We start from the raw sequence: 9,889 nt of genomic DNA, 5'->3' as shown, positions 1-9,889 counted from the left end.
AAAAGTTATGGTGTTTGAAATCGTAAAAATCGTAAGGAGGTGAGCGACGTTTTTTATGACTGGTATCCATAGCGACTAGTGTTGCTACTAATTCATTGCTGTCGCGAGCAAAGAAGTAACAAGTGAAAAAGAGAGGATTAAAACATGAAAGGGAGATAATTGGTGGATTTTATTGAAAACAGACGAGTATCGTACATTGTTATTACATATGTGTTTATGGGTCAAAAAAATAAGACTAAAATTAAACAAAGAAGTGAATTTATTTAAAGCCTGGAAAAATCATGAATTACAATAGAAAAATGCGAACATGGAACCTGATATGATTATGCTTAAAATTGGAAAATAAAAGACTAGTTGTTAAAACTGTAAAAGAAAAGGGCAAGATATTCTAGGAAAAAATATAATGCATTCATAATGTAATATATTTCAGCATTAATAATTTTTTTTAAATTCAATTTATAACATTGTATAATCAATTCTTAATGCTGCAATGTTTGAAGTTATAAATTTATTATATTTTCTACTTGAATATCTTGTCCTTTTCTTTTACAGTTTTAACAACCAGTCCTTTACTTTTCCATGTTTAAGCTTAACCATATGAATTTTCATGCTGAAACTTTTCTATTGTAATATATATATATGCATATATATATATATATATATAAATATATATATAAATATATATATATATATATATGTGTGTGTGTGTGTGTGTGTGTGTGTGTGTGTGTGTGTGTGTGTGTGTGTGTGTGTGTGTGTGTGTGTGTGTGTGTGTATTAGTAAAAGACGTCACGATATTTTAGAATTAAATTTACCATATCTTATTCAAAACAAGGAATACGAGATAAATTTGAAAATATATAAACTATGTACAGGTCGAATTTATTAATCATTATGAATTAAAAAATGAAACAGATAGATGACCAGTTTCGAACCTCACTCAACATAACTAAAATTGAGGTTGATAACGATTAAGAAAAATATATGAGATGGAAATATGGCGGAGGATAAGCGGGGGGAAAACACGGAAATAATCAGATAGAAACTACATTAAGTCCTAAAAGATTGTTTCTTTGTTTGCAAAGATACTCTCCTAAGAACTTGATATAGATAGTTTCTTAAATTTGAATTGAATAAATTGCAATATGTATTAATCTGTCGAAAATTGAAACGAAGAATTATAATAAATAAAACCTTTAACCCAAGCTGTAATGTTTATTGCTATTTTTAGAAAAAATGTAACGAACGTAATAAAATGTAATTCGTAGTATTCAACAAATGTTGTTATATTCTTAAAATAATTTTTAAAATATAATATTCGATTTTAGAACAAATAAATATTTCGCTTCGGAATTTTCTAGATCTGGATTGCTAATTTTGATATTTGGGTTATTTGGGTTATTCCTGTATGTTATTTTCAGAAAAAGAAAAGACGATATGATTGCATTTCCGTTTGATAAAAATCGGTTTTCTTTTTTTTGTTGCAGACCATCTACTAGTTGGCCAGTTGTGTACAAATCCCAAGAGCGATAGTAGCTTTATATCAAGTCGGAAAGTGACACAATGTCCAACGAGCGAATCGGGGATACGCAGCTGTACAACTCATGCTCTCTACCGATCCAAGTTGTGACAATAGGACCATTGCCAGCACGCTCACAATACAAATTTCTACTTGAATATATTGTCCTTTTCTTTCCCAGTTTTAACAACTAGTCCTTTACTTTTCTATGTTTAAGCTTAACTATATCACTTTTCATGCTCACGTTTTTCTATTGTTGCATATATATATATATATATATATATATATATATATATATATATATATATATATATATATATATATGCAACAATAGAAAAACGTGAGCATGAAAAGTGATATAGTTAAGCTTACTTATATATATATATATTTGATATAGTTAAGCTTACTTATATATATATATATATATATATATATATATATATATATATTAGTAATATAGTGATATAGTTAAGCTTACTTATATATATATATAATATAGTGATATAGTTAAGCTTACTTATATATATATATTTGATATAGTTAAGCTTACTTATATATATATATATATATATATATATATATATTATATATATATATATATATATTAGTAAAATTATATATATATATATATATATTAGTAAAATATATATATATATATATATTAGTAAAATATATATATATTAGTAAAAGAGGACAAGGTTTGGCTTCAGAAAGAATTGTTACGACTTTGTTCTCTTCTCTCACTAGTCTCCTTCCTCTTCCGACCTAAACCTGCTTTACTATTTCGTTTTGTCATATGTTGAGAACATCACCAACATGACCACCACAAAACCGCCATCTGCAAAGTATTCGCCAAGCTCCCGCATGCTCCCAGTTCCGGACCCGTATCGAGCCAGTGATTGAGACTGAAGGCGTCTACATTTGAATAGCTCTACTCCATAATAAATTTATCTGAATTAATTGTTTCAATAAAAGTTTTAAATAAATATGTAGTGTTGTTTTCTTTAGGACGACACTTTTATTGTTCCACACTGTACATGGAGGCGTTGCGCTACGGATAAAGGTGTATTCCCGATGACTAGCGTACATTTATTATCCCTTATCCTCGAGTAGCCTTGGGCCTTGGTAAGTGCTGACTCCCTCGTAAAAAAACAACCAGTTCCAAGTTATAGTTTTCTGTAGATTGAAAACTTCTATACTCACTACCGGTGAAACGAACTAAGAAAAAAAAATTATATTCGATTCGATATCGGCTGATAGAACGAGAACAATGTATTCCATATTTCTGTACAGATGCCGAGTTAGAAAGACGCACCTAAAAGAAGATCGGAGTTTACATCGGCTGAAACACCGAGAGAATAAAATTCAAGGTGAGAATAGTAATTTAGATAATTCAAATAATGCAAATCTAATATATACAAAACCATGTCTGTCTGTCTGTCTCTCTCCATATTTTCAAACTCAATCTCCACCGAAACTAATAGTCGCAGACCGGCGCTAGAGGTTTCAAATAATTGGATTTTTTACGGACCGTTCGTTCATGGGTCTCTTGTTTTTAAGGGATCAAAAATAGATCAAAATTGAAAAAAAAATCTTATACATTGATCTTAGTTTATTTTTCATTTTCAATCGGTGCGTGTCACGTTGGTACCGTGGTAATAGCATCTGCTTTGTATGTTACAGTTTCGATTCTATCTGATGGTACCTTAAATACTTTTTTTTTACTTTTTAAATCACGACTCTTTAATAATATATTTGAAATCCGGACAAATTAAAATATCATACTTAAACGTATTTTACACCCGGGCAAAGCAGGGTTTCCCCCTCAGCTAGTAGATAATATATTAAAAAAAAGTGTTGTTTAGGGGTTGACAATGGCTATGTGGTTAACGACATGGACTGATAACCTGGGTGTACATAGTTGGAATTCTGTTCGTCCCACAGAAACAGTTTCATTTGAAATGTAAGCAACTTTCACGTAGTAACTACCCGATGTCTTTCTAGAAATAATTATAATTGGAAAGGTGCCGGGGAAATTAATGCCAATAAAAAACAACAAAGAAAGTTGACAGTAGATCTTGGGTTCACTTTTGGCTGCTGCGTTAACTCTCGCTTTCCTTTCTTTTCTTTTTTTTTGTCCTTTAGTCCTCACATTCCTTGAGCTTTGTTTCTGACAAAGAGGAAGAATTGCTGTTTTTTGTATCGGAATCTATTCATCTAACACTTACTTTTGCCTTGTTTTTGACCGCGAAGTAGTATTTTTAACCGTATACATCGAGTGCCTTGTCTTGAGCGATTGCCATAAAAAAAAAATAGAATCTGATTTATACGAAATGAATGAATAAAACTAAAACAAACTAAATGTATCGTACAAGATGGTAAGTGTCGATATCCCTAATTCTCGAGAATAGTACTCTTCTTCAGAAAAAACGTATGCAACTGTTAAGCAAGGCTTTCTTTTGTCTATTTTATTTTTTATTTATTTCTTTATTTCCGGTTGTCAGTATCGCAGTCTGGATGTCAAATCAATTTCCAGGATACGAGTTTTGATGGATATTAAATATTGTTGGGAATCATTATAGCATTTTATAAATGTATATAAATGATTATGTTTTTGGCTGCGGTCAAAAACTAGTCAAGAGTAAGTGTTTTTTGATGTTATTCTTTAAGTGTGTACTTGAGAGTATAATGACTACCGTGGTGTAAATATTCGTTTTAAATAATGAGAATTGTCTAAGGAAAGTAACTTTTAAGGAATCACTACTAATAAAAACAACATAAAACCAAAATAAATAACAGAGCAGAACTAAACTGCAGCCTCCTTATATAAACATAGAAACACCAGCAACACTCTGAACATGCACTCACTACTTGAAATAACAAACAAATAATTCTATTACGCCCTTGACACTAAATCAATAATAATATATAATAAATTAATAAGGTTAGATAAAACGCAGAGAAAAATTATATATGTATATATACATATAAATAAACAAACAGAATAAAGAAATTAACATAAATTAAATAAACAAACAAATAAAAATGTAATAAATAAATTAATTAAATTATTAAAATGAATATATGCAGTTATATATGTGCGTGTGTACATACATATACGTATGCGTGTATACGTATACATATTGACGTATACGCTTTAGCAAGGAGACCAATCTAAACACACGCAGAATTACCTCCCTTAGACCAAAAGAAAGACTCGCCAAACAGTTGCATATGTTTTTTTTTCTTTTCTCCTCTGAAGAAGAGATACTACTCTCGAAAATTAGGGACGTCGACACCAACTGTCTTGTACGACACATTATGTTGGTAAATAAACATAATATAATTGAAAATTATTGAACATTCCTTTTAATATTGTTATTATTCTTTTATATACTAACTCGTATCCACGGTGTTTTCCACACCAACTGCATTGGCATTCAAGCATAACTCCTTTTACATTACGTACAGTGCTTCAAACAAACTATAACACATTTTTCTTAACTTAAACGTTCTTTTATCTAAAAATTAAAAGTAAAGAAAGGAAATTTCGTTTATGAAATTTATTTAAAGCGTATTGGAGCTTACTTTTAATTATTTTTTTTAAATTATTACTTTTTAATTATTTTGAAAAGAATATTTATCCCCCTTGAATTGGGAAAATAGTGCTGCTTATCTGCAACTTTATCTGAACAAATTATATACGTACCTGTGTATAGTATACAACGATGAAAAGGATTATCTTTGACATATGTGAATAACACATATTAAAAAGGTCTTACTTTACTCGCCAAGCAGAATTAAATATAGACTTGAGAGATACAATACTACCTGGGTCTGCTGGTAAAAAATATTCAAGATTACGTTATATGTTCAAATATTTTACACGACGTTACTTCCCCTTAAAATAGCAATTTCTTACGAGATTTCTGATTCGTCGAAAGAAAACCAATGAAAGACGATAAACGAATTGTGCCAAGACGATCTTGTGAAATTTCAAGCTTTTTCCTCTTTTGCTCTGGGTTTCCGTGAATCGAGCCTACAATAGAACCCGACAGAGCACATGCAGAGGTTCATCTCAGCACATGACAGCAAGGACTCTGTACATTTACACTCCATATATACGAACACAGAAGACAAGAATATTCAAAGACAGCTGAAAGACAAAGAAATATTTCCACAAATGTCAATTCTTTGCAACATGCATTTCCTTTCTTTTTTTTTCTGTTCTCTATTTTACAATCATTAAAATTTGCAAATTGTTTGTGTTCTGACGCCTGCACATATTTTAAACCTTGTACCTAATTAGCAAAAACATCGTAATAATGTTATATCATAATAAACATGCAGGTGAAAAGAAGAGAGATGAAAAAAATAAGGTTTTCTCTACTTATTTTCTCATAAAGAAATAAATTACAAAAACTGCAATTAACGAGGGTAGGGAAGTCATGCGTAATAGTGGTTAAATATTATTATTATTATTATTATTATTTTATTATTATTATCATCATCATCATTATTATTATTAATATTATTATTATTATTAGTAGTAGTAGTAGTAGTAGTAGTATATTGAATCTTTACGTTCATTTTTGCCTCCTCCACCGTTTAAATTATTTTTGTTATGACGTAATTTATGACACCATTCTGCTATGACATCATTTATGGTCATATATGGCGTACATTGTGACAGAAATAGTAGTTTATTATAATAGATATGTTGTTATAAGTTGTAGCAAATAAGCAGCAGCAGTAGTAGTAGTAGTAGTAGTAATAGATGAAGATTCGAATTATCCGCTGTGTATATAGACATGCCCTAAAGGTAATATAACTTCTATTTCAATTGCATTTTCTCTATCTGTAGGACAAGTATTTAACTAGTAATCTAATCTTGCCCGGTCTAATGGTGTCTCTGTTTCTGATTTTGATATGTGGCTTTTTTGGCTAATAAATTTTTTAAAGAAATCTGTTGTCGTTACGTATTGTCGATAGAGGCATCTTTAATCCAATATAAAGACAAGCCTTAATCAAACAAGTTTCAAAATATTAATCTTCTGTCTTCAAGTAAAGTCACGTTGCGCCGAAAGTTATGATGGGTCGATACGAGACGAGTAAGCTGGACATAGAATTGAGTTCAATTTCTCATAATTAATTGGAATCGAATTGGAATTAATCAGAATGGAAATGAAGAATGGAAACTGATCCATCAATATTTCGACAGATGTTTACGGCACAGGAGATATCGGTGAGCGTCGACAATGTCCATTGGAAATTGTCCAAAAATACTTACATAGACAACAGTCTGTTGCTAATAATGTCTTTATTCGTTCGACATCAATTGATTTATTATTGTTCAGTTATAATCAGCATTAGCAAGATATTCTGTAAGGAATAGAGTTCTCTCGGTTACCGAATAGTGTGATAAAATATATCGAAACTGATTAAGAACTAAATGACAAGAAATTATAAGTAATATGTTTGTTATGCTTGACTGTTACTCACAATTGAATGTGATCGGACGCTAGGTGTGTGTCAGTGTCGGTCGACACTAACCCTATTCAGATTTAACTGGGTTCCTCCAAAGGAGGACGTTTCATAGAATTATAAAATTCATGAGCGGTCCCCGTTAGGGGAGATGACGTTAGGTTTTTGAAACTCTTGCAGGGAGGTGTCGACGTCCTCCTACATACAGCGCCTGGAATTCCCAAATTGGTCACCCATTTTAGCAATAGCCAGGCTCAACGTTGCTGGTTGCTTAACTTCGATTATCTGACGGGAACCGGTGTATCAACGTGCTTATACCGTATGCTCGGTGTGTATATACTAGCTATATCCAGCCACACTAATAGGTTGTACAAAACGAAACACTTGTCTTGAATAACTTTTACTATCATGCTTTAATTCTCTCTCTCACTTTTATATATATATATATATATATATATATATATATATATATGTGTGTGTGTGTGTGTGTGTATAAATTTAAATGACATATACTCATGTAACTATATGTGCACACACACACACATATATATATATATATATATATATATATATATATATATATATATATATATATATATATATATATATATTGAATGCTTACGTACCCAGGCATTTTAAAATGTTATTACATGGCAAGGAGAAGTGCTAGACGACAGGAAACAATGCCGAGATAAGTGAAGAGCACATAGAACACATGAAATTCCTAAATAGTCATCCATTTTAGTAATGACCAGTCTCAATGTTGCTTAACTTTGGTGATCTAACTAGAACCGCTGTGTCAATGTAAGTCATATCTCCAATATATGCTGTTATTGAGATTTTATACTTAAAAAAAAATCACATTAAACAAACATACATAGTGCACTTTTTATGGGAAAATCTAAATAAAGGCTTGGCCACTGGACCAAGGTTCACCGCAGACAATCAGGCACAAATTCAGCCACACGTAAGTTCATACGTATGCTGACTAAATAAAAGACGTATGGACAAATATCAGCTTAGCCCAAAGAACTTACACACTGCCACGCGCAATGTCACACAGCCACAGCCGAAATTAATATTACTGCTGAATTTCATCGTCGCATAGCACGTCCAGGGTACGTTAAGCCCCTATTACTATCCACTCTTTTATTTCGTTTCTAATGCGAACTTATAAATACATTTCAATTAATATTTGTATTAATTGTATTATCATTTATTTATTTATATAGCTTTTCTCCTACGTCAAACCATTTCTAGTTCCAGTTTTGTAAACATTATATATATATATATATATATATATATATATATATATATATATATATATATATATATATATATATATATTTCTCTCTGTTAATTTCTCAAATTCATTCTTAACGGATAAATTAAAAAAGGATATAATGAGATTTTTTGCATTTATAAGTAAAACTTCTATTAATTTTCATTTTATTCTAATGAATAAACAATAATCACGAATTATAAATCTATGTAATAAAGTAAAGTCAGTCTGCTAGCTGACTTTCGTAATCGAGAGCTTTCATCTTACAAGATCAATATTTTATTCTGGTTCAAAATTTGCGTGTGTGTATGTTGGATCATCCAGATCTTCGCGCATGACGTCAAAATAAAAGTCGATCGGAAGCTTGAATGTGGATGCCCAGGGATGACGTCAAAGAGGTTAAAATGTGGGACGTAGAATCCCCGGAGATTTTGTCAGTGAGTTTGACCTACATTTTAAGACAATGCATGTTGGAATGGTGACGTCATCTGAGCCAATAAAAGAGATGACAGACAACAGAGAGGAGCAGAGCGACCACGAGCTAAACGACACACTTTTTCTTCACTACAAGAACGTATCAACCTCATCCCGCATGCCGTCATTAATATCAGAACTGTAATTAGAAAAGCGAAAATGCTATTTTGAATAAACACAATATTTTTATACCCAGCTACGTGTGTTTTATTATCGGCAACAAGTGTATATATCGAGGCAATGACAAAGGTTGATTTTTAGAATTTATATCGCCTGAAAAATACTTTTGACAATCGGCTACAGCGGATATATAACATGCCTCTGTGTGTGGTTGTGTGTGTGTGTGTGTGTGTGTGTGTGTGCGCGTGCGTGTGCGTGCGTGCGCGCGTACGTGTGTGTGTGTGTGTGTGTGTGCAGAGTAGGCATATCTGGAATCATATTAAGTGAACAGGAAACGCGTACAAACTTTTAAAGAGACAACAATTCATGGTGACTATTAAACATACATACGTGACAAAAGAAAAGCTCAAAGCAATCTCATTATAAAAAATATGCAGTGTCACTAACACATAACAGTTGTTTTGTTTTTTCTGCATTTTCATAAACATTTTTACCCCATCGCGATTTCCATCTCCACTTATTTTTCTTAGAATAACTCCAATTATTTTTAAATCTATCATGCGCCTGATTCTAGCAGACTCGTTTTTTAACCTCATATTTCAAGTAGAAATGTGACATGAGAATTAGTTACACAAACAAAAGAAATTAAAATTAAAAGCGGCACAAAGTTAACACCTTCAAAACCAAACAATATTTGATTGATGCCATTTGTACACATATAGATGATCTGCGCGATTAACTTTAAAATTTTATAATCAAAATCTAATATATAAACGGCTATATGTCTGTCTGCCTGTCTCCATATTTTCAAACTCTATCTTTTCCGAAACTAAAAGTCGCAGAGCGGCTCTAGGGGCCTCAAATGATTGGATTTCTTTTATGGGTTTTTAGCCAATAAAAATAGTTTTTATGAGGTCAAAATGGGTAAAAAATGAAACAATCGTTAAACATTTTGTACATTCATCTCAGTTTATTTTCAATTTTTAATCGGTTTATATGCGTGTCAATTG

This window comes from Euprymna scolopes, chromosome 16 (genome assembly GCF_053919585.1).
Source record: "Euprymna scolopes isolate OS-2025 chromosome 16, ASM5391958v1, whole genome shotgun sequence".
NCBI lineage: Eukaryota > Metazoa > Mollusca > Cephalopoda > Sepiida > Sepiolidae > Euprymna > Euprymna scolopes.
Note: the sequence above shows the minus strand (reverse complement) of the source record.